This window comes from Camelus dromedarius, chromosome 3 (assembly GCF_036321535.1).
Source record: "Camelus dromedarius isolate mCamDro1 chromosome 3, mCamDro1.pat, whole genome shotgun sequence".
NCBI classification, from domain to species: Eukaryota; Metazoa; Chordata; class Mammalia; order Artiodactyla; family Camelidae; genus Camelus; species Camelus dromedarius.
The window spans coordinates 109,161,044-109,184,688 of NC_087438.1; the positions used below are offsets into that span (position 1 = coordinate 109,161,044).

The 23,645-nt window shown below is 44.2% G+C and overlaps 1 protein-coding gene across 1 annotated transcript in view; it reads left to right on the forward strand.

The window, feature by feature from the left end:
• The window catches only part of GALNT10 (polypeptide N-acetylgalactosaminyltransferase 10), a 205,267-nt gene that overhangs the window by 118,532 nt on the left and 63,090 nt on the right, over positions 1 to 23,645 (forward strand). The window lies entirely within an intron of this gene.

The following is a 23,645-nucleotide window of genomic DNA, read 5'->3' on the forward strand; positions in this document are numbered from 1 at the left end:
CTCATTTAATCCTCATGACAACCCGTGAAGTAGGTTCTGTTTTTATCCCATTTGTATCAACTGCAAAAATGAAAAACTTTAAATAATAACGCAGACAAGTAAGGGGTTTATTCATTGGTTTATTTATTCATTTATTCATTCATTTCATACTGAGATCCGGGATTGGTACGGCTGCTTGAGCCTGTCATGGGAGAACCAGGCTTCTCCTCTCTTCCTGCTTCCTCATCCTCATGGTCATAAAATGGCTGCTGTACCTCTGGAAAGTCTACCTTCCAGGCAGGAAGAAGGAAGAGGGGCAAAGAGAACAAAGCCTCTTCCTTTTAAGACTTTGCTTTCTTTTTCAGGAAAGTCTCTCCAGAGACTTTTGGCCAGAACTCTGTATCTACATTTGGGCACCTGTATCTACAAGGGTGGTAGGGAATGTGAGTGTTCTGATTTTGGGCTTCTTTGGTAGAGACAGGAAAGGGAGAAGTAGATTAAAGAAGATACTGGGTCCCACCTATAGTACTTGCCACACCATTTTACAGATGTGAAAACTGAGGCTAACAGAGAGGTTAAGTGACTTGCCCTTGGTCACACAGCTCTTAGGTGGTGATGTGGTCACCAAGCCATGTCTGTCTGGTCCCACACATGTGATCTTAACCACTAGATCACACTGCAGGGTCTGTTAGCTGTGAGTCTCACCCATGGGTTTAAGAGACACAGAGTTGGAGCCAGAAATGAAATCCAAGAATTTGCCCTCCAGCCAATGGTCTCAAGCTTATTCTTTGCATCAGAACTTTCACCACTTGCAGGAGAATCAAGAGAAGCCCTTTCCTCTTCTCACCTTCTTCCAGAGGCACTAATGAGTAGTGAAGAGAGGGAGTCTAAGTACACCCCGGAACAATCAAAGTGAGCTGCCTGGTGCCCCGGTTTAGCACTGCACCCCCAATTATGTGGTGTGTGTGTGTGTGTGTGTGTGTGTGTGTGTGTGTGTGAACTCATACATACACACGTATCTTGAACTTCTTAGCACCTCTAAAAGTCTTCCCTAACTCTGGTCATACACTCATTCTCATGTGACCCTCTACTTTTCCTTCTTAGCTCTTATCACAGGCCGAATTAAAATACAAATAGGTGTAACATGTCAGCATTATGTATGTTAACATTGGCTTGTATTTCCCCTACTAGACTCCACATTCCGGGAGCTGGGACCACCCCATCCCCATCTCCTTAGGCAGATAGTAGGTGCTTACTACATATTTGACAACTGAATGATCAGAGCTCGTTTTCTCTGTCCCTTAGCACCTCCACCACAGTTACAATAGTATCTAGTGACTTATACGAGATTTATTTGTGTCCCGAAGCAAGGTCTGTGAGGTGAGTGATGGTAGGGATGTGTCTCCTTGTCTCTATAGCTCTGTTCTTTAGCAGAGAGCCCAGCGACAGTAACATTTTTGATCCTGGCCCTGTCACTTACTAGCTTTGTGACCTTGACCCAGTCAGTTAACCTCTCTGTGCTACAGCTCCCTCATCTGTAAAATGGGATCACTTTATGATCTACCTCTTAGGTGGCTAAGACTGTTAAATGAGTTAATACATGTAAAGTGCTTAAGACAGTGCCTGGCACATCGTGAACATTGGAAATAAACATTTAAGCAACAAAATAAATAATGGTCTTATAAAGCCCTTGAAAACACACATTATTTTCAAATATATTAATGAAACATGTTGATACATTAAGCCATTGAAAAAAGTTTAATACATTTCAAATCGGTATACAACAGACCCTGTTTTCTGACAATGACAATGATATTAGGTTCAAAATCAATAATGAAAATTTATTTTTAAAACATAGTTTGGACATTTAAAAAGCACAATTTTAAGATAATTCATGGGAAAATAGAAAATGCATGTAATGAATAATAAGCAAACAGAACAGAGGATAGCAAACAGGATGGCTCTAAAGCAGACCATTGAGGAAATTATATCAGATAGTATGAGACTGAAGAACAGTGAGTTAAGCAAGAAAGTCAGATGATAGAAAAATCTCTGTGGAATACTCCAAAGATAGAGGAAAGCAAATTATAAATACTAAAGAGCAGAAAGCAATAAATTAGAAAACAAATATATGATATAATAAATCAATCATGTAAACATTGATAACAGGTATTTGTTAACATTCAGAAAAATTCATCAATTTTTAATGGAGGGCACAGATAGATAATATCAGGAATTAAAATGAACTCATAATTACACAACTTACAGATAATAAAAAAAGGAAGAATCCTCCAATTATACTGTGAGATTAAAGTGAACTTCATATCTAAGACAGGAAGAAGGGTATAATAGAAGAAAACCAATTTAACTTACGAATTAGATACTAATATCCTAAACACACAAAGTGAATCAGTGTTAAGTATACAGCAAAAAGGAGAAAAAACAAAGAAGTAAGCATTTTAGCTTGGTTATCATTGTTGACATCATTTATTGACATCATGACATTATTGTTGGGGGGGGAGTCAGGGATAAGTACACAGATATGGAGGTATGGTCTCCCCCTTTTTGTGGTTGAAATGACTTTGCAGTTTGTAAAACACTAAGCAGATGTGCGATTGTCCCACCTTCCGCCTAAATTGTCTCCCCGTCCATGCATCGTTTGGGGACCATTTCTGCATGTCAGGCCTGTACATGATCTTATTGATTCTTGACGACAGTCTCTGATGAGGAGCTGGGGTCAAGTGACCTGCCCAGACACACAGCCGGTGAGCAGAACACCCAGGCCTGTGGACTCGGAGTCCCAGACCCGTGCTCTGCCACTGCCTGTCCTCCCTTTCTTCTGCTTTCCTTTACCCCATCTCCTCTCCCATCCCCATCCTTCCCCCAGTTTGGGCCCGCCACCCTCAGGCCATGGGCTCTCAGCTGGGAAGAGAAAATGACAATAAATGAGCACACAGCTCAAGTGATTAATTGATGTCCGTTTGCTGTGCTGCAACGTGCACACAGCCGCAGTTCCTCAGGGCGGACACCCCAGCCTCCCCTCAGGTTCTGGAAGGCCACGGCACTGAGGATTGCAGGCAGTCTCTTGCTCCCCCTCTTCGTGTTTCAGCCACAGCAGGGCCTCTGTCCTGGAGCATGCCAGGCTCCATCCTGCCTCGAGATCTTCCCGTGCTGGTCCCTCTGCCTGGACACCCTCTTCCCACAGCTGCTGGCTCCTCTCACTCCATCTTCCCCTCGGTCCCCCACCACTGCCGCTGTGCTCTCTTCTCCACGCAGGGTCGCAGGGCTGTTCGCTGACCCCTCTGTTATCAGCCTTCCTCACTAGACCACTTGTGGTCCAGAAGCAGGTGGTTAAGAAATGTTTGTGAATTGGTGGATGAATGATTAAGGAGGGAGGGAGGGAAGAAGGGAAGTATATGGCAGCTGCAGCTACACGCACACACAGAAAACCGTCGCTGGCAACAGGGTCATCTTCAGTCAGCGAGAGAGATTCTGCCGTGGAAGACACAGCAGTGCCTTTGGTGACTGGTGCTGGCCCGCATCTTTGTGCTTCGGGCTCAGGTCCTTGTCCCCTGTTTTCTGAAGCATCAGCTATCCTGGAGGCAGACCCGTAACCCTTGGCAGGATTCATCCCTGAGCATCACTGGGCGTTAGTCCTCCAGAGGGACCAAGCATCAGCCTGATTAGAAGCAGCATTTCTCCTTGTTCAGTCAGGAAAGAGTTGCAAGGTTACCTAAGCTAGAGGCTTTCAGCATGTGCCTCTGAGCAGTAGAGGACCAGGGATGCCTCAGGGAGCACTGTGAGGCCTGTGGAGAACCTCGCAGGCCCATGTGGGGTTCAGGTACCTCTCCTAGCATGGCCTATATTTGGTTTCTGAAAAATTGTTCACTAAGAGGAGCTCCACTGCTTAAAAATGTGTGAAAATCACGGCTGTAACTCAACCTGCCCATTTTACAGATGGGAAACCTGAGTCCTGGATCAGTGGACAGGCTTCGCTAAGAGCACATGGCCAGATGGTTGCAAAGGTAGGACAAGAATCCCATCTCTGGGCTCCCAGTTCAGCTTTGTCCCCTACCTCAGCTGCTTATATGAAACATCTGCAGAAGCACATTGCTCCCTTCTGCTCCCCAGGATGCTTCTCAGCATATCAGTTTCCATTATATTAAAGAGCAAACTTCTTACTAAAAAGAGCTCCTTATCAAACACAGCCAATCCTGGACTGTGACAGTTTTCATCTCTAATATCCCAATTTCCTCAGTATTCACTCAGTGGTGAAAATAACATGATCCTCTCCCATAAAAATGGACTCTAGCGTTCTTGAGAAAGAAAAGGTACATTTCATAAGTGCATCTATTTCTCCAGAGAGCAAAAATAATAATCCAGTGTGGTGCCATTCCCAAACCCTAGTAAAAGAGAAAAGAGCACAGATAACTCTCCCATTTCACAGATGAGAATGAGAACTGAGGCCCCTGGTTGTTGCCCCCTTTTCTCCACGAATCGGGCATGGAACCCAGAGGAAAAATCTCACCTCACACCCCTTAGTCCTGCACATTAGCTGTCAGATTTTGCAATCTGTGTTCTTCAGAAAAGCAATCATTATTCTTGTTTCAAGAAGAAATTCTCAAGGCAGCTTTGGAAGAAAACTTACTCAGCAGTGATTGTTTTAAAAATGAGATTTGGGAGAAACAATTTCAGAATTATGGAGACGCCTGTCTAAAGTATGGCAGATACGAGCCAGCATGAAAGACGGATTTCTCTGGGCCATGTGAGCGAGAGGCAGGTCTCAGTGTTGAAATTCACAGATGCTAACTACAGGCTAGATTGGCACTGCCTGGCAGAAGGCATTTTCCTCTGAAATGAGCCTCTTTCAGGATCCTCAGGGTAACTAATTGTAATTCAGCTAAGGGTCGAGACCTCGGGTAGGAGACAAAATTGGAGCAGATGAATTCTTAAAATAAAATCCAGAGCTCTGTGCAGGCAGCACTGGGGACTAGAATGAAGGCTGACGCTGACACCGGAATAATCCCGGCCCTGCCTGCAGATAGAGCACTGCGAGGCTTTCCAGGGGTCTCCACAGCTCTTCGAATGTGGGGGCTTGTCTGGAAGATTAGGAGGGCATGGAGGTGTTTTTTGCACTCGTGAGAAAAAGAGGCGAGGGTGTAGGGTAGCAGACCTGCCTCCAGGTTGCACTGCCCAGATGGAGATCTTTATTAGGGAAAAGCAAGAGGAGCCTTTGTTCATTTGTTTCCTTCTGTTCTTCTCCTTCCCCTCCACAGTGTTCGTTTCCCCCCCCCCAAAAAGGGGTATGTATTAATGGTAAGGATTATTGTCTTTGGATGAGCTATGGGCTGCCTGGAATAAGGTACAGAAATGAAAGGCTGTGATATGATCTCCCTGACATCATTTCCCCCACTCGGCTCCCCATCAGCAAACAAACAAACAAAAATGTGCACAGGGAGGGGTTCCCTGAAAGGAGGCTCTGAAGCAAGCGTTGGCAGAATTATCAATGGGTTGTTGGCAGTGACTGGTGCCAGAGAGAATATGGACTTTGCAGGGCCCATTGGGGCACACGGTAGAGATTCTCACCATGGGGACCACAGTCTGAGGTCTTCTTTCCACAATGGGCTTATTAACTCTCACCTGGACTGCCACACCATGCCAGCCCTGGGGACACGTCAAGGAGATCCATTTGCCCTGACCCAATTTGCATTTCAACACACTATTCGTTTTTTCATTCCAGAGTCTTTAAAGAAAGATTTTTTTTAATTGAAGTATAGTTGGTTTACAAAGTTGTGTTAGTTTCTGGTGTACAGCAACTGAATCTGTTAATATATATCTATATTCTTTTTCATATTATTTATCATTATAGGTTATTACAAGATATTGAGTATAGTTCCCTGTGCTAAACAGTAGGACCTTGTTGTTTATTTTATGTATAGTAGTTACTGTCTGCAAATCCAGAACTCCTAATTTATCCCTTCCCTACCATTACCCCCTGGTAATTATAAGTTTGTTTTCTATGTCTGTGAGTCTGTTTCTATTTTGTAAATAAGTTCATTTGTGCCATTTTTTAAAAGATTCCACATATAAGTGATATCACATGGTATTTGTCTTTGTCTGATTAACTTCACTTAGTATGATAATCTCTAGGTCCATCCATGTTGCTGCAAATGGCATTATTTCATTCTTTTTTATGGCTGAGTAATACTCCACTGTCTAAATACACCACAATTTCTTTATCCAGTCATCTGTCGATGGACATTTAGGTTGTTTCCATGCCTTGGCTATTATAAATAGTGTTGCTATGAACATTGGGATGCATGTATCTTTTTGAATTAAGGCTCTCTCTGGATATATGCCCAGCAGTGGGTTTGCTGGATCATGTGGTAAGTCTATTTTTAGTTTTTTAATCCTGTTTTCCATCATAGCTGCACTAAATTACATTACCATCAACAGTGTAGGAGGGTTCCCTTTTCTCCACACCCTCTCTAACACTTATCATTTGTAGACTTTTTAATGATGGCCATTCTGACCAGTATAAGATGATACCTCACTGTAGTTTTGATTTGCATTTCTCTGATAATTTGAGATATTGAGCATCTTTTCATGTGCCTCTTGGCCATCTGTATGTCTTCAATGGTGAATTGCTTGTGTAGGTCTTCTGCCCATTTTTTGATTAGGTTGTTTGGGTTTTTTTGTTACTAAGTTGTATGAGCTTCAGCACACCACTCCTGACACAGACCCATGAGCATCTGTTCCTCATTTCTTGTCATCTCTCTCACAGCCTTAGTTTGCTTCTAGGACCACCACAACTGTTGGGGTGGCCATTCCCCACTTTCACTGTACAGTTTGGGTTCTTTTCACCTTGAATTTTGTGTTGCTTATTTTTTTTCTCTACATTTGTCCTGACTTAATTCATATTCATATATTCAGCAAAATTCATGAAATGACTCTGTGCATGTCTCTGCAGTAGATGCTGGGGCTACATCGGGAATAAAATAGGCTTCTTTTCTAACGCCCACACTGAGCAGGGCAGACAGACAAGCTAACGGGCAATTGTAAAACTAAGCAACATGTACCACTTGGTGGAGGTCCAGGCGCTGTCGAGCACAGAGAAGATCAGGGAAGACTCCCCAGAGAAACTTCCGGCTAAACTCAATCCTAAGGGATAAGTTGATACTGCTCCTTAGGGTAAGGGAGGGGGAAGAATGTTCCAGACAGGGGGGACAGCAAGCTAGGAATCAGGGAGGAAATGTCGAAAGTGCAGAAAGAGTCTCTTCCCTAGAGGCAATTACTGTTAGCATTTAGGCTTCCACCTTTTCCCAGTATTGGTTTTTTTATTTAAATAGGCCTTATTTTTAGGGCAGTTTTAGGTACACAGCAAAATTAAGGTGAGAGCACAGAGAGTTCCCATGTACCTTTCCACCTCCTTCGTACATTCCCCCCCACCCCCTCCCTCATCAGCGTACTGCACCTGTACTAGAGGGGTACGTTTGTTACAATGGATGAACCTGCATTACGTCGTTATCACCCCAAATCCATAGTTTATATTAAGGTACACTCTTGATGTTAAATACTTTATGGATTTGGACAAGTGTATAATGACGTGTATCTACCATTATAGTGTCATACAGAGTAGTTCACTGCCCTAAAAATTCTCTGTGCTCCGCCTGTTCATCCCCACCTCCCTCCTAACCCCTGGCAACCACTAACCTTCTTACTGTCTCCATAGTTTTGCCTTTTTCAGAATGTGTGATAAAATTGGAATCATACAGCGTGCAGTCTTTTCACATCGGCTCCTTTTGCTTAGTAATATGTATTTAAGATTCCCTCATATCTTTTTGTGGCTTGTAGCTCATTTCTTCTTAGTGCTGAATAATAGACCCTCGTCTGAATGTACCATAGTTTATTTATCCCTTCACCTACTGAAGGGTATCTTGGTTGCTTCCAAGTTTTGGCAGTTATGAATAAAGCTGCTGTAAACATCAGTGTATGGGTTTTTGTGTAGACATAAGTTTTCAGCCACTTAGGTAAATACCAAGGAACACAACTGCTGGATCATATGGTAAGAATATGTTTAGTTGTGTAAGAAACTGCCACACTGTCTTCCAAAGTGACTGTACCATTGTGCATTCCCACCGGCAGTGAATGAGAGTTCCTGTTGCTCTGCATCCCTGTCAACATTTGGTGTTATCAGTGTTTTGGAATTTTGCCATTCTAACAGGTGTGGTTTCTCTTTCTTGTTTGAATTTGCAATTCACTAAGACATTTGCTGTTGAGCATCTGATCTGCTATCTGTATATCTCCTTTAAGTCCCGGTGTCTTTTCGTTTCCATTTTCTTTTTCATACCCTCCCAGTCCCCCTCTAGTTGCATTCCACCTGAGGTAACTAATGTCAGCATTCTGGCATGTATCCTTCTAGACCTTTCTGCACCATAATACTAACCTGTAATAGTGAGAGCTAACTCTTACTGAGCATCTGTGCTCAGTGTATCCTCTCATTCATGACCACAGCACTTCTGTCCTTCCCAGTGTGAAAACCACTGGACTTAATGATCTCAAACCTCCTTTTCTACTTAAAAAAGATAATATTTTAATCCCCATTTTGCAGATGAGAAAACTGAGATACAGAGAGTTCAAAGAAATGGCCAATGTCTACTTAGTTCAAAGAGGCAGAGTTTTGATTTAAAAACATTCTGATTCTAGAGCTTTTCCCCCTAATCTTTACATATTTTTTTCTCCCCCTTTAATAGGATCACACTGTACATATTGCTCTTCTTTTTCCCCCTGTTAATGTACCACAGACATCCCTCAGGTCAGTAGGGATAGAGCTGACTCATCTGCTTTTTAATGGCTAGGTAGTACTCCAGGGTGTGAATCTGCATTTCGTCCCTTTACATTACACTTTGTGCAGTGGCCCTCCAGTCCTATTTAACTTTGTATTCAGGTTTCTTTCGCTCACTTTTCTACAGTCATTTCCCCTTATCATCATAAAATGACTGTCACACCTCTCCTCTGAGTCAGTTGTGACATAGAGACAGGATTCAAATGACTCCAGAATATTAGGTGTGTTTTTGGAGAGGCTGATGGAGAGAACACACTGTGGATCTGTTCCTACCACTTTCTTCCTGAGCTAATTGACACAGGGACAGGCTTAGCAGCTGAGAAACTGTGAGCCTCCCTGGCAGGGCAGAGCCTCTGCCAGTGAGCGCAGCTTGGAGGAAAGGGCTAAGCAGGCTGGGCGGGGAAAGTAAGAGTTCATATGAAGGCCTGCCCGGCATCACCTTTCCCGGCCACCCCAGAAAGGAAATATTGTTCCCTTTTTGGAAATATGAAGTCAGGGGAAGCAGTTCCATCTTACAGATGATAAAACTGAGGCTCAGAGAGATTGGTGGGAGGTGTCCTAAACTGCTTACCTGCCCTTAGAGGAGTCTCCTCCTGATTCGTAATCCTGTATGGTGAGAAGGATCGATCTTCCCCACGATGGGTTCCGTAATCTTAAGAATCCCACACTTAAGTGTCAGTCTCTAGGGCGTCTTACCACTAAGAAAACCCACAGGCTTCTTGAGTCTCTTCTCCTTTAATATAACATCCTGAATGCTTCTCTCTCAGACTCCAGAGGAGAGAACTGCTAAGAAGATTAAAGCTGTTACAGAATATCAATTAGTTTATAATGAGGGAAATCTATAAACCTTTTGGTGGATAGCTGGCAGGAACACAGGATACAGGAGTCGATGTGTTTATGGGATGTTTTGTGCCTCTTTTAAAACAAGAACCAGGATTTTGTGAATCAAGCACTGTATAAATGATTTACTGGGATGGCAAAAAAAATCAAATAAATCGCTCAGATTGTATCTGAAGCATCAAAAGCTCTGATGTTTGGGAAAGAATCGTTTCTGTAGTGGAAAATAGCTGCATTATATTTTCAGAAAGGTGATGCTTCTATTGGGGTAGGTGAGCCTTCTATATTTTAAAAACTTGGCCCAGCAAAACTGTGCTGAATTACTGATATTCTCTTGATTTTCTTGTGAGGATTGAAGTCTAACCTTTTCCAGGGTTTTAGTGTTCCCTTAAAAACACAATGGGGGAAGCAAAACCCAGTGAAACTGGCAGTTGGAGTTCCTTGGAATAGGGTCCCCAGGGAGAGAGCAAAGCGCTGCCCCCTACCCCCCACCTGTCAGAGTCTGTCTTCACAAAGTTCCTGGACCTCTCTGCCAGCCGAGGGCAGACGTGAATTGTTATTTACTCAGAGTCCAGAGGGAGATGAGATTTGAGGCTGATATAAAAGTGAGAGATTCTTCAGTACCTAACTTGATGGAGTGCAGACCAACCAAGTCCCTTCCCATCCTTCCCATTTAGCTTGATACGTGGGGAGCTGCGAGGGCTGGTTTTGTCTGCCTCCCAGAGGGGAGTGGGCAATAACAGCAATAATAATAATGCTGCAGAACCCTGGGTAGCGCTTACCGTGTGCCAGATGCTGTTGTAAGCAATTGAAACATATTCTACCTAATTTTACTGGAAACCTCTTAGTAGTCAGCATTTGCCTGATGGGAAAATCCATATGTAATAGAAGGTTCAAACCAAAGTACAAGGACTTCACTTGCTCTCCATATCCCACCTCCTAAATAAAACAACTTTTAGGTAAAAACAGCAACAAAACTTTACGGTAAAGATATGAAATGTTGAGTCATGATGTTTGATACACATCCATTTGTCTAAGAAGTATGTTTGGCTGTTTTCATTCACTATAAATGTAACTGGATGAAGCTGGTACCAAACCTAAGTTCAGCTGCTCGCCACTCGAAAGGCCAGTACTCAAGAGACAAGTGTTTGTGGAAAGGGGAAATTTACTTTATTGAGGAGGCCAGCAACTTGGAAGATGGTGAACTAATGTCCTTATACCTCCTTCAGATTGCTGGTTGGGAGATAAAGGTTTTCAAGGCAGTGTGAGGGAGGGGGCTGCAGGGTGCGTGGTCAGCGCGTGCACATTTCTCGGACTGGTTGGCATCAAGATGAAGTTTCAAGCATCGTGTATCTTCTGATTTCCCACTGGCCTGGGGTCTGTGTGCTTACTGTCAACACTTTTCTGGTGGGGGTCTGCTTCCTGTCGAAACAACTTAGGAATGTATGTCAGACTTTTATCTGTATCTTTCAGGGAACTGGGAGTTGGGTGACTCTGCTATCTGATTGATTTATAGTCTAAATTGTTACCCATTTCCAGACCCAACAAGTATTCTTAGTTTCTACATCTTCACAATTCCTAATCATTAACTCCTGAGACAGCTTTTTGAGACTCAGGGGAGGCGTGGGAGACTAAAGCTTTTCTACAAACAGGAGGCCAGGGGAGGACATGGGGGTAGGAGGTCTGTCCCAGGAAGGGTCCTGCTTGGTTACATAAATATTAGCCAACTCCTCTAAATAACATTGGTTCTAGCAGGTTGATAAAGCACATCAGCCCAGGCATTAGCTCTAACCTGCTGCCCAACGCCAGACACACAGGCGGCTATGAAATGGACTCATTGCCAAAAGACACTTCAGGGACTCTTCCCAATTTCCTTGCAAAACTCCCAGCCCCTTTGAAAGGTTCAGTCACATCTTTATCAGGCAGCCACAGCTCCAGAGCCAATCTTGGTTTGATTTGAATCCAGAGGCACCTTCAGATCTGTAAACACCGGAGGCTTAAAATGTTACCAATTTTCATAGCCAAAAACAGGCAATGCTTGACAGCTCTGAAGATCAGGAAGGCCAGACCCACACATTTATCCGTGGCTTATTCCAAAAATTAAAAGGAGGAAATCGCAGCACCTTCAATCAGTATGGTGTCCATGGGCACTGAAGGTTTAATTTCTCTTTTCTCTCTTTTTATTCTCTTGCTTTACTATCTCAAATAGCAAAATCCCATGAAAATGTAATTTTTGCATCATTATGTAGAACAAAGAAACAGGCATGTGAAGACCAGAGTAACATTCTTTCCTCTGGTGCCCCTTAGGGATGTTGGGTCCTGTAAAGTATTAACTGATGCAGACTGCCTTTTTTAACCTTTGGGATCCTTGTGTATACTCAGGTCCTTCTCCTGAAAGACCGAAATACTCACTCCTCCCAGAATGATTAAGAAATTTTTTTTAAATTTTGTTTTCTTCATAAATGCAGACCTCTTCAGAGATGCCCACATTATTTATGAGCAACCAGGAATCTCAAAATAACCAGTAACCCACTGTCAACTGTACGTCCTCCATTCCTGTGCCTGTTAATGAATGGGATTTATCGGGCATTGCTGATAATCTGTAGTGAGGGTGAAAACAGTTGGAATCATATGGCTGTTTCTGCCCAGTCTTCTCAGAAACTTTTAATTATTTTGTGTGTGTGTGCTGTCAGAATATATGCCCTAGAAAATTCTAAATAATAACTGCACTCCAGCTTCCGTTAATGGAAAACTCAAACTGACTGTTACCTCCCCGGAACCTCCACAATAGCCAGCAGATTTATTGTAACCAGGAGGGAGGAAAGACCAGCCCTGACCTTTCCCAGAAAACAGGTTTCTGCCACCCAATGACGGAAGAAGTGGGACTTCAACTTGTGAATGGAGACGACCTATAAATAGACCTTTGTCCTGAGCAGAGTTGACTGTCAATATTCGTTACTGTAGACGCACAACCCTGTCACCTTCCCCACCTTCCAGGTGAGGGAAGATGGGGGATGTAGTCAGTTTGGTGAACTGCTCCCCACCTACGGCTCATTCCTTGTGATCCTGAAGGGACAGCCGGTCAGTGATACCACCCAGCCATGAGGGTGGGTCCAGCCCGTCTGGCCAGTGCTGTCCCATCCCCGTTGCCATGGTGATACTTCCAGGGAGCCGACCTGAGCCGACCAGGGAGCCAGCTGAGCCCGACCTAACTCCAGCCAGTTCCTTTCCCCATCCCGCGAACCAGAACTTTCTCTTCTTGTGTAAACTAGTTGGAGTTGGGTTTCCGTAGCTCCCAACCTGAAAGCCATAACTGCCATCCTCCCTTTCATGGGTTGGGTGAGGATTCAGTGAGATAATGCACCATGGCAGGGCCCAGACAGGGTCAGGGTTCAGTAAACTGCTCTTGCTGGTGATGTGGCTATGCTGGCTATTATTACTGGCCACTGAAACATGGGCTGATGAGCGCTGAGCCACCCCATCTATCTCAGGTCTCAATATAGGGATTAGATGGAATCAGAAAGCGAAAGAGCCTAATGAGCTAAAAAGTGCCATTAGGACATAGAAGAGGATCCTGATTTCCACAGAGGGAAAGAACCCTGAGGAGAGCCGTCCAGTCTGGTGGCCAAGGAGAAAGTGACCTCAAAGTCAGGCAGCCCACACCTGGAGTGTGTACCCCGTGGTCTCCAGTTCCATCTGGATCCAAACAGGGGTTCTTAGCTCTTATCTGTATCAGCAGCTACAGAGGAACTTGTAAAACACGTAGCTTACTAGGGCCCACTCACTGAGGTTCTGATTAAGTGGTGCTGGGGTGGACCCCAGCAATCTGCATCCTTAACAGGCATCTCAGATTATTGATAGAGTTGAAATGATGCTCAGACTTGGAAAACTCTGGATGAAGGAACAGCAGACAGGATATCATAAACATATGCTTTGTGATATAGTTAGAAGGCGATTTCTTTGAATGCATACACTGGATTACCTTAAGTGTGAAAAACACATGGCCCTTACAGGAGGAGATGTTAAGATTTAAGATGCCTTCAGCCTCAGCCAGACCCCTGTTTTCTAGGATGCCTTGTCATAAATGATTGCCTCACTGTAACAGGCCTGTGGGGATTTATGGTCCCACGTTTAATTTCAACCGCTATTCATTAATCCCAATGATCTCACTTAAATTATTTAACAGTCATATTCCAATTTCGAGGGCACTAATTATATCCTCAAGAGGCTGTTATTATCAGTATGATCACATACACTCAGCCAATACCAGACTGTTTTCTCCCCACTCATCAGAATTTTACACTTTTTCAGGGTTTTGTTAGTTGCTGAGTGTATGTGTTTCATATGACAGAATCTCATTGCTGAGGAGCTATGAAATACCAGAGCGGGGCTTCTCAAATTTTGGTGCACATAAAAATCACGTGGAAAGTAGGTTTAACATGCAGATTCCCAGGCCCCGCTCCAGCAAGAGTCCAGATTCTCAGTCTGGGTGGAGCTTAGGAATCTGTATTATAACCAGCTCTCTGGGGATTCTGATCCAGCCAGGCCTGGGACCACCATAGGGAAACTGAAGCCCAGAGAGGAGAAAGCTCTCATTTGAGACTCCACAGCAGAGCCACAGCCTGCATCTCTGGCCCGCTGTCAGGATCAAATGAGGTAATAGCTGGGAAAGCACTTTGGAAAGTGTTCAGCGCTCTATAAATACAAGGAAGCACTATTATTTTCCAGCTGGAATGGCCTTGTGACAGAAATGGCTTGGTACTTTCTCTCTAGATTACCATAATCACCTGTTTGAGGCCCCAACCAAGCCCATAACTCTAAATTCACCAAGCATGGAATAAATTCCTCCTGAAATGTCCAATAAAATGTTTTTTGATGTGAGAGTGTGCTTGGGGCCCTTCAGTCAGAAGCTCCCTCCCTTTTCCGTGGATGGCCTGTCTATTCTTGGGTAGACCAACATCTACTCCGACCTGGGAGTAGCCCTGTTTTCCAGCACATGAATTTCTGGTCTTTCCTGAGACATTTAAAACTTACCTGTGAATATTTTTGTCCCCCAAAGTGCTTCCTTCATAGGAGCTCGCTTCTAACCAGTCTCATAGCATTGGAAATAGAAAAACTCTAATCGAGACACCTGGACTTTGGTTCTTTCAGCTCAGAGCACTCACCTGCTTATGTCTGCTGCAATGTCCCATAAGGCCAGGTGGGCCAGGTGCACTGAGGACCACCTCTGTACACCTGTGCCATTCCTGTCCTGCCGTGGCACAATTAACCAGACAGCTCTTAGGACAGTATTTCCTATGATTCAGTTACACTCATCCTCCTTGCCATGTCCTTCAATGGAGCCTGCATGTGCCCTGATCTTCCCGTGACTTCCTCCAGGTTTCTAAGGACCCTGTTTGTCTCCCCACCAAGTTCCCTCCACCACAAAATAAATTCCTAAAAAATGTGATAGAGTAAGTTCAAGAACAGACACTCCAGTTCTATTCACATTTCAACCTTTATTTTTAAATATTTCTTCCACACTCCCACGGATCCTCTCTCTGAGCAAGCTCTCCACATGTAAAACCTGGAGTTCAGGCTCTGCGAGTTACCCCCACACACGAGCTATTTTTAAATCTGGGAGAAATCAAGGCTTTCCACTGCTGGTAGAGAGCCTGGTGTTCACAGGCAGCACAGCTTCAGAGTTCAGGGGGTTTCTGCTCTGCCGTCAGGAATCTCTACCCCAGCCTCTGCATTTTCGAGATGAGAAATAGAAGCACACAGGGCACTTGAGTCAGGTGGCTGGTTAATGACAGAGTCCTGCTCCTGACCAGGGAGCACCTGTCGCTGGCCGGGCACGGCCCGCACAGCTGTCCGGCACCTCCAGAAGTCAGGCACACAGTCACAGCCCTCCCTCCGGACTCTTCCCAGTCGGTACCTCCTGCTGTCAGGGCCATCCATTGTGCTCAAAGGGCAAGGCGGTGGCAACAGGTATAGACACCCCGGTTATGGCCTTTTTCTCCTTCACTGACTTAATATGTGAGCCAGAGCTCATCCTTGAATACGTTTCAGATCCAACTAATGCACTCAAGTATCCACCCCATTTAAACATTTTAGCTAATTGCTAACACAGCATGTACAGTACACTCTTTCAACAGGGCTGAACAACATTTTTAGGCAAAGGCATTTTCCCTTATGACAGTTTCTTTGAATGTTCTCCAGTGTCTATAGCCAACTGAATTACAAAAGCCCACCTTGGCAGGAGCAGGAACCCAAGTTTATGACCACCAGTTCCCCCATAGATACTGCTGTTTTTTTAACAGCATAAAATTATGCATGTGCAAATTATTTTCTTTAAATCTAGATGCAAAAGATAAACCTCAAGTTGTTTTGGCTGTGAATCCTTGGATTCTAAGGACCCTAGCTTTGGAGTCAGATGGTAGGGGGACATTGAACTAGTTCTTAACCTCTCTGTGCCTCAGTGAGTAAAACTGAGCTACCTCCTTAAAGAGTTGTGCAGATTGTGCAATTGCTTGTAGTGGGCTTAGAACAGTGGCTGGCTCAGAGTAACCATGGATTAACCATACCATAAGGATTAACCTGGATACCATAACATGCCTTGACTATGAAACTCTCTGTGTTCATCTCTTCCTTCTTTTTCCTTCATCCCCCTTTGTAGCTGCATCTTAAGGACCCCAAAACTTAAACGGTCATTATTAGTAATATTCATGTATGAAAACAATAATAAATGCCACCAATTATTAACACTTAATATGTGCCACAAAGCGCTAATTCATGATCTCAGTGAATCCTAGGAGATTGTGGGCATTGTTGTCCTGATATTACAGATGGGAAACTGAGAATTAGAAAGATTCAGTTTACACAGCAAGCAAGCAGCAGAGTCCGGGTCCAAATTCAAGTTCATTTGTATCCAGATTATTGCACTATTATGTATTACCTCCTCTGTGACAGTAGGAATAACATGAAAGGATTTCATACTTTGTATTTTCCTATTTTATTTTTTATAGATTGATTCACTTTTGGCTCTTTGACTTTGAAAATCAGGGGGCAGGTTGAACGGGGATGGAATATTCACCTATCAGGAAAACGAATGCAAAACTGGACATTTTTCTGCCCGAATTCCCACAATTGATTTGCTGAGGAATTTTCCCCCTCTATAGCAAAGTGTGATTTTCCTTCCCTTCAACCTTCATGCCGCTGGAAAATTTTAAATTATTCAAGACATTGAAGGTTTATTATCTGCTGGAAGGCTGTAATGTAATTGCAAGGTATCATTTAAAGAGCTGTCTGTTTGTATGAACCACCTTGTTCTGAATACCTGCTCCTGTATAGAGTGAGAAGATGTATATGTATCTATCAGTGGTGGTTTATAACTGCCTTAGATCAATCCTATTATTCTTTTTCCACAGCCCAAGCCCCAAAATAAATGTCTGGTGATGCACGGAGCATTGAAATCATTTGTGTATCATCAGTGGTTTATTTCTCTTCTGTCATTTGCATCTTGATGGACAGCCATGTGTTTGAAGGGTTTCATTTTCATTACAGACTTTGATCACATTGCCTGTGTATAATACCAATTTGGATATTAATCACCCCAATTAGAGAATCCTCTGTGAAATATCTAATCACCACCAAGTTGTACTGTTTTCACACCATGTTCATCATGAAGCTATAAATGCCAACTCTTGTCTTATTCTGTCTTTTGACACCTTTTTCCATATAGAGAGGTAGCCTTTCCCAGTATTAATCATCAGTGACAAGAGAAAATATCTTCGTGTGGGGGTGTGTGGGAAAGATACATCATTTTTCCCTCCATAAATGCCTCATCAATTCAGTGGCACTGTGGAGTTAAAAAGTTCATCAAGTGACTTTTCCAGGTATTGATATGGAACAAGTCGACCAGCTTTGGTTCCAGCCCTGCCAGTAAATAGCTTTGTGACCTTGAGCAAATTACATCATCCCTTTGGGCTTCAGCGTCTGCATCTATAAAGTACAGGTGACTTCTCACATCCTGTCAAGCTTTAAATCCTAGAACTTTAGGATGACTTTTCTCACCTCTTCTTTAGAGCTGAGAGTTAGAATTTGAGGCCTTATTGAGGTCTTAGTAAGTATCAGTTATTAAATGTAGCGCTACCCTCAAGAATAATGGAGGTCTGGAAAGGTATTTGCCTTTCCACAAAATGACCCAATGGCTCTGTCTTTGGAAGCCCAGGTTTGGTATTTCTGTTTTTTTCTTAATCTTCTCCCTTACTGCGTGATTGTTAGATGATTTTTACTTCTTGTCGTCACCAGTGTGTCTGGCCCTAGGATCCTTTTCACTCTTCTGATTTGCTACTTCAAATCAACTTTGGAATAAAAAAATCTAGTTATTAAAGTTATTAGAATTGTATCTCAAGTGGGGGTTAAATAGGTCATAAATGGGTGGCTCAAGGCTCTCGCCTAAGCCGTGATCCATGAGCCATGTTTAGTGGCCTCACAGAGGGCCACTTACATTCCCATTTAATTCTAAGTGGGAATAATCAGGGAGGGCTTCCTAGGGGAGGTAGTTCCTAATTGGGGGGATGGGTTCCCTGGGCCAAGGGAACAGCATAAGCAAAAGCACAGAGGCACGATGGTCTATCAGTCTGTCAGTGACAGTGATTATTGGGAGACCACTCCTTGAGTGAACAACATTGGTGCTTCTCTGCTAAGCTAGGAGCTCAGTATTTCCCAGTCCCTACAGAGACATAGTCTGACAAAGGGTTCCAGTTAGGAAATGCAGTCTGGGAGAATGTAATTGAAATTCTGAAACATCAGAATTTCCAGACATTTAAGGAATTCAGTGTGTCAGTGTTGATGGGTCAGTGGGAACAGAATATTTGAAATCAGAGGTGGTATAAATAATGCAGGATCTCAAGTCACCGTGATGATCAGTTTCAGAAGACTCATACACCACAGCCCCTCCTGAATCCCCAGAGCTGTGCTAATACAGTAGCCACTAGCCACGTGTGGCTATTTAAATTCTTTTATGTATGTATATAAAATGTATATATGTATATATTGAAATATAGTCAGTTTACAGTGTTCTGTCAATTTCTGGTGTATAGCATAATGCTTCAGTCATACATGAGCATACATATATTTGTTTTCATATTCTTTTTCACCATTCACTATCTTGTGGTAACTTGTGAAAAAAAAAATGAAAATGAATATATATGTATGTTCATGCATGACTGAAGCATTATGCTGCACACCAGAAATGACACAGCATTGTAAACTGACTATACTGCAATAAAAAAAAAATTTTTTTTTTAATGATGAGCAGGTGGGTGTGTGTGGACGTGGATGCTCACCGTCGTGCTGCTGACCAAAACCAACGGAAATAGCTGGTAGTGTGTTGGGAGAAGTGAACAACCAGCTGGGGTGAAGATGGGGAGCCCTGATTTGTAGCATTTGCTGATTTCTGTGGTGTAAAACCTCCCTCCAAGGCTGATTTCAAGCTACCAAAATAACACAGAGTTGGGGGATGCTTGCAGTTGCCTCTCAGGGGTCTGTATAGCTCACTGTAGCACCCCACTGGCAAACAGCCTACATGTCTGAAAAGAGGAGACTGATTAAATAAGTCATGGAAGAAAATGCTGTGAAGCCGCTGAGCCCAGTGGTTCTCAACTTTGAGTGAGCATCAGCATCACCAGGACGGCTTGGGAAAATCTAGTTGGCTGGGCCCCACCCTTAGAGTTTCTGATTCAGCAGGTCAAGGTCTGGCTGAGAATTTCTGTGTTTAGCAAGTTGAAGACTGATCTTTTTTTTTTTTTTTTTTTTAATTTTCCTTTTCTTTGAGGGTTTTTTTTTTTTAATTTCACAATTTTTTTTTTTTGAGGAGAAGGTTAATTAGGTTTGTTTGTTTGTTTGTTTGTTTATTTAATGGAGGTACTGGGGATTGAACCCAGGACCTTGTGCGTGCTAGGCATGCTCTCTACCACTGAGCTGTACCCTCCTTCCTTGAAGACTGATCTTGCTGGCCCTGAGTCCACACTGGGGGAACTACTGTTGTATGAGAAAATTGGATGACATAGTTGTTACCCAAAAAGATCCATTTTGTAAATAAAAATTGTGTAAGTAGGTATGTATGTATAGTAATAATAATATCTATATTTATTGAGTTCTTATAATGCGGTAAACACTGTGCTGAGCATTTACCATGCATTATCTAATTTAATCTTTACAACTATTCTACAAAGAAAGTGATGCTAATATTATCCCATTTTATGTACAAGGAAACAGACTTGGAGAAGTAAGGAATCGTCTCTGGGGTCACATACCTGTCAGGAGGTGGGACTGGAGTTTGAACTTAGAAGCTGACCTTGGGGTCTGCCCTTGGACCACTTCAGCATGCTGCCTCGTGTACACTCAAACTGTGTCACCTTTGGCAGCAGGACACTAAATACAACCCAGTACGTGTTATTTCTAGATGATGGCATCACAAGAGTTTTCTTTGTTTTTCTGTGCACTTTTATGTGTTTTCCAAACTGTCTATATTGCAATATTTTTGGAATCAGAAAAAATATCCCACATAGTAAACATAGATAAGAAAGGCCGTTGTACCCGTGGTTCCTTGTCCACACACCTTGCCCTTGGCTTCCTTTGGGTTGAGTGCTTCCATTCCTCTGTAGCCCATGGTCCTGCTTGGCTCTGCTCAGCCACCGGCATCTGTTTACCACTTTAGAGTTTACAGAGTTTCCACTTTGGGTCACTTGCCTGATCCTCATAACAACCCTGTGAGCTGGGTCATCTGACTGCTCCTGCTCTATAGTCGAGGCAGCCGAGGCTTAATAACGTGAGGTGACTTGTCGAAGGTTACACACCTAAATAGAATGGTTTTCCCTTCAGTTGTGACTCATTTATTTTCTGGCTCCTACTCCTCATTCACAGTGTAATTCAGTAACTACCACTTACTGAACATTTACTATATGTTAGGCATTTTTACTTACAAAACTGAACTAACTTCACCACAACCCTGGAAGATAGTATTATCCCATTTTGCAGGATGTAAAGGAGACCCAGAGAGGCTGAGTGCCATGCACAAAAATACACGTACAGTTTTTTTATTCCAAAGCCCACTGTTCATTTGGAGAACGTTTATAAAACACCTACTGTGTATCTGTTCACCAGATACCTGAAATCCTGACACCATTCCTGGCCTTCCTCTATATCTAGCACCCCACGCTGGGCCCTGCGGACTGTTCCCAGGCAGGGCTCACACTGGGAAGGCTTGCTCCTACCAGCCCTGGGCTCACCACTCCGAAGCACCCTGAATTCAATGCAGCCACTCTGGTGGGAACAACTCTGAGTGCTGACAGCTCCTCCCCAGTCAGACACCAAGTTCTCTTGTTCATAGGGGTTTTCACCTGAGGAGCCTGGCCTTGGATTGAGTGCCAAGCTATGTGCCAAGCACAGTGTTCAGCGTTTGCACTCACTTCTCAATAAGCCTTCGCACTTCACAGCAAGCCCATGAGTTGGGGAGAGTATGGTCCCCATTTCGCATGCGCAAACCCTGAGGCTGGGAGAGGTGACGTGACTTGTCCAAGATCCCACAGCTGGTATGTGTAGAGCTGGGAGCTTCCCTGGGCTGGGTGGGCGGGCCCCAGGTCCCTACCACTTTATTCCATGTCACTGCCTGCCCCCAGAGTCAATCAGGCAGTGGAATGGAATTAGCCTTGGACCTGTCGCTGACACATGACATTTTTTTCAGTTATGCCAATTTACATGTTTGTTGGTGCAGACTCCTGTTTTGTGGTGGCTTTTAATGCTATGAAACCTTGTCAATGGCTAGTGTTAATTGAGTAAAGCCCAAGTTGAATGTCGGAGACCCCAGCAGGTGTGTCAATGATGTGTTGGCCACCAGGTCTGATGCTGGGGAGCTCTGAGCCCTGCCAAGTGCCTGAATACTTCACTTCAGCCACCAAGCCACAGCTGCACTCCCATTATTTTCTGGATATTTCAAGGGGCCAGGCTTCCATAGCAGCTACTTAGGAAATTTTATTCACGTTTTTGGGTTAAAGAAAACTTTGACAACACCAAAGTTTTATATCAGTACATAGTTATAGCTGGGAAGAAATTTCACAGAGCCCTCAACTGAGACGGACAAAAATGTAAACTTTTTTAGAAGAATGCAAGTTTCTTTTGTCTCACACTCTGTGTCATATGGAAGTGGTGCTTGTGTCCAGGGACCCTCACCGGCTCTGACCTCCTCGCCTCCTCGCTGATAATGCCCAGTCCCCAAGCTCAGGCCTGATTTTAGCTCTGGGTCGTGGTGAGGGCTGTGGGGGCTGGAGTCTCACTCAGCCGGTGTTCTTGCAAATGTGTTATTTGTGCCAGGACCTTGGCTTTGCCAAGATTTTTGTTTTTATTTTCTGATGTTGTGATGGTTTCCATCTCCAGGGGTGGTAGAGGCCATGGTGTTTTTGATTTTGTTTTGTTTTGGGGAGGGGGTTGAGAGTGGTGGACAGAGTGCAGCAGCAGTTATGAGTGAAAAAAAGATAGCAGTGATGCCACCTCCACCAAAAAACACCTTTTAAATATTTTCCCACCACATCTGATTTAATCATCAGCCGAACCCTAGGCCAAGGTTCTTGAGGGGGAAGTACTTTCCATCCCACCCACGGGAGTGGAACAATGTTGCTAAGAGGGCTTTTCTCATGCCTCACCCCCACCCGCTCCCTGGAGAGAACCTGGCTGTGGAGCATCAAGGTGGCCGTGGGATGAAGGGAGCAGCACCCCCCAGGCCCGCTGGGAGCAAGGGGGGGTTGGAGGTCCCGAGCCAGGCCCTCTGTGTCTTCCCATGGCTCCAGAACCCCTGCTGAACCCCTGCTGCGAGCCAGGTTCCAGGTGGGACTTCAGGGGATATCCTGATGAACCTCAGGACATGGAGCCTGCCCTGAGGGCTGGGGTTCTATAGGCAAGTGAAGTCTGTGCTCCGAGAAGAGGGTGGGCACCAGGCAGTGGGAGTTCGGAGGCGAGAGTGGCTTCTTCCCACTCACCTTGTCCTGTCCATGCTTCTGGAACAAGCTCTGTGAGCCGATCTCTTCCCCCATCCCTTGTCCTCAGACAATACAGGGAGGATCCTTACCTCCGCTATGCCCTGTCCTAAATCACCTGCACCTACCCCAGCATTTACATGTCAGCTCCTCTGCTCCCTGAGGACATGGACCACGTCTTAGTTACCTCTGTGTCCCTGGTACCCTGCACAGTGCCAGGCACATAGTGACATTGTGCAGTGTCTGTGGAATTAACAGATACAAGAGCACCTTAGAGAATTTGAATCAAAATCCCACCAGTGCTCTCTGTTCTCCCCTCATTCTCTTCTGTAGCATCAGGACATTTCATTACTGACAACTCTTAAAGCACCAGTGTTTGTGAATGACTTGTTTTACAAATTAAAGCAAATGAATTCTTTGCCTTACTTAGCCCACGTTCTCTAGAAAACAGAACCTAAGCTATGATTAAGGTGTTGCAAGCCCCAGGCAGAGAGGGTGGGGATAAAAAGGGGAAATGGGGCAAGAAACGAGGAGCAGTTACAGCAGTGGCTTCCACTGCACAGCGACCCCCAGCATCGGCAGGTGTGCTCTCCCAGTGGGGGGACCTCTCCCACAGGTTGCAGGGAGCAACAACACTCGGAGTAGTCCATGGATGAGAGAGGAGGGCAAACTTTTCTGCCTGGCTCTCTCATCTCCTGTTAATCAGAGTTCAAACCAACTTCCAGCCCCTTGGCAGCCGTTGAGAAAGCCAGATCCCATTCCCTGCTGTGATTTATGATGTTTCACCTCAGTCTCCATCTGACCTGATGTGGATGGGATGTAGGGAGTGAGAGAAGGGGAGGTGAGAGGAGAGGAGACAATGAGGGACCACTGAGAAAACACACAGCTTTGCATCTGCTGTATCCTTACAATAATGGTGCTCACACACCTTGCACCCTTGTGCTTTCCTGGGTGCGGGAGCAAATGAT